A 2975-nucleotide genomic window follows, 5' to 3' on the forward strand; every position below is an offset into this window, starting at 1 on the left:
ATACAGAAAATTTACACAATGGAATACTATGCAGCTATTAAGGACAATAAATTTATGAAATTCTTAGGCAAATGGTTGGATCTGGAGGATATCATCCTGAGTGAGGTAACCCAATCACAAAAGAGCACACATCAACAGGGAAGTTTCCACCGTCTTGAGGTGCCTCAGGGACCTGGGGTTACCTGGCTGCGCCCCATCCATCCCGTGCCAGAGCAGCCAATATGAGTCTGTTTGGATCAACCTCTGGATTTAGGACTGGTGGGACCAGCATGTTTGGGAGCACAACCACAGATAACCACAACCCAACGAAGGATATTGAAGTAGTGTCTTCTCCTGATGACAGCATTGGTTGTCTGTTTTTCAGCCCACCAACCTTACCAGGCAACTTCCTTATTGCAGGATCGTGGGCTAATGATGTTCACTGCTGGCAAGTGCAAGACAGTGGGCAAACCATTCCAAAGGTTCAGCAGATGCACCCGGGGCCAGTGCTTGATGTCTGCTGGAGCAATGATGGGAACAAAGTATTGTGTGACAAGACAGTCAAGATGTGGGACCTGAACAGCAACCAGGCCATTCAGATAGCACAGCACGACGCTCCTGTTAAGACCATACTTTGGATCAAAGACCCAAACTACAGCTGTGTGATGACCCAGGAGCTGGGATAAGACTGAAGTTTTGGGATACTAGGATGTCAAATCCTATGATGGTCTTGCAACTCCCTGAACGTTGTTAATGTGCAAATGTGATATACCTGATGGCTGTGATAGCCACTGCAGAGAGGGGCCTGATTGTGTATCAGAGAATTGGCCCTCTGAGTTCAGGAGAATAGTGTACCCTGAAGCACCAACATCAATGTGTGACTGTTTTTAAAGACAAACAGAATAAGCCGACTGGTTTTGCTCTGGAGAACATTGAGGGGAGAGTTGCCATTCACTACATCAACCCTTCAAATCCAGGCAAAGATAACCCCACCTTCAAATACCAATGCTTTGGCTCCTCAAGATGTCTATGCAGTGAATGGGATTGCTTTCCATCCTGTCCATGGGACCCTTGCCACTGTGGCTCTGACGGTAGGTTCAGCTTCTGAGACAAAGATGCCAGGACAAAACTAAAGACTAGAGCAGCTAGATCAGCCCAGAGCAGCTTGCCGCTTCAGTCACAATGGAAACATATTGGCCTATGCTTCCAGCTACGAGTGGTCCAAGGGATGTGAGTTTTATAATCCCCCCCACCAAAAAAAAATTACATTTTCTTGCGTAATGCAGCTGAAGAGCTAAAGCCAAGGAATAAGAAGTAGTGACTGGAAGCTGGAACTGTTGGGGTTTCATGTCCACTCCACCTCATCTCTGCCCAAACTTGGACTCCAGCTCTGGGTGGCCCACAGCCCTAGCCATGGGTGTCCACCTCTGAAAGGACTGTGTTCTTGTTGAGAGTCAGTGCAGCATCCTGGCAACTTGCTGTCCTGAAACCGAGGGAACTGAGATTCTCAACTGAGGTCAGATCTTGAGGGCACTGTGTCCAGCAGTGTGTATTTTGACAGTGATGGGTGGGAACTGTTGGTGGGCTCTGTGTTTTGTTTTATAATAAAATATTTTGAAGATAAAAAAAGCACACACATGATATGCACTCACTGATAAGTGGATATTAACCCAGAATCTCGGAATACCCAAGATATAATTCACAAAACACATGAAACTCAAGAAGATGGAAGACCAAAGTGTGGATACTTTAAAAAAAAATTAACGTCTACTTTTGCTTATTTATTTTAAAGATAGGATCTTACTCTGTTGCCCAGGCTGGCCTGAATTCATTAGATAGCCCACCCAGGCTACCCTTAAACTTCCTGTAATCCTCCTGCTTTAGCCTCCAGAATCCTGGCATTACAGGCATAAAACACCACACCTCACTTTTAATGATTGTTTAGGATAATACTTTAAATGAAACAGGCTTACACTAAGTTTTTCTAACAAAACTAAGGTTTTGGGCAGCTAGACCTTTCTTTGCTCTATAGGACTTTTCTTCTTCCTTTCTGCCCCATCAGAACACAACATCCACATAACACTCTGTGAAGAATGAAAAGTAAAAGAAGCAACACCATGTATGAGCATGGAGAGCTGATGAGATCTAAACTGTGAGCTAGCACACTGTAGAGAAAGATGCTTTTTAAACATTTGGATATATTGGGTTATTGTAGACACATATTTGATTCTATTCTCCATCTCACCCCTTAGTCTTAAGCTCAAAGAAAGAATTATATTCTCATAGAAACAAAGAATATCAAAGTCATACAAGTTTTTCTGATGATTTCCATCTAAGGTTATGCAAACACACAGTATGATTTTGCACACATTTCTTTTCCTTACTGGGTTCTCAAAGGTTTCCAAGAAAAATTAGCAGAGGATTCCACAAGTTCTCCAGAGATTGTGTTTTGTTTCTTCTCTATCCCAGAATGCTTAGCTCTTCATCTTTCACTCTTAACTTTATCAGATTTGAGAAATGAATTATTTTTAATGTAAATGTAACCAGTGAATTAATCCATGGCTGTATTTCTTTACCTTTGCTAGTCTCCAATAACCATATGGAGAAACCAAGATTTATTCCAAGCTGTACCTCATTTCCTGGGGCATTAACTCGTCTATTTTAATCTCTTATGCTAATATGGCTGCTTCCTATCCCTGTGATACTTGCAGTTTAATATTGTTCTAACTCTCTCTGCTTCAGATGTCTCTTCCCATTGATCCTCAGACCCTCTCCTCCTCATGGACAGTCAATCTCCCTCCTTTCTCTCTCTTCTACCTAGCTGGTGGACATTTCTGCCCTATTCTCTCTTCTGTCCAGCAATTGGGTGATCATCAGGCAGAGAATAAATGGTGAGAATTGTTTACATGACCTTGAGACAGGAGATTCTAGACATAGGCATTACAGTACAATGTCAGATTGAAACAAAGTATGAGGGCAGAGAAATCAGCTTTTGA

At 42.6% G+C, this 2975-nt stretch overlaps 1 pseudogene; it reads left to right on the top strand.

Moving 5' to 3' along the window:
• The first annotated feature begins 220 nt into the window (after positions 1 to 220).
• On the top strand, positions 221 to 1297 carry LOC110333502 (annotated as a pseudogene).
• The last annotated feature ends 1678 nt before the right edge of the window (positions 1298 to 2975 follow it).

This window comes from Mus pahari, chromosome 15, assembly GCF_900095145.1.
Source record: "Mus pahari chromosome 15, PAHARI_EIJ_v1.1, whole genome shotgun sequence".
Classification (NCBI taxonomy): domain Eukaryota; kingdom Metazoa; phylum Chordata; class Mammalia; order Rodentia; family Muridae; genus Mus; species Mus pahari.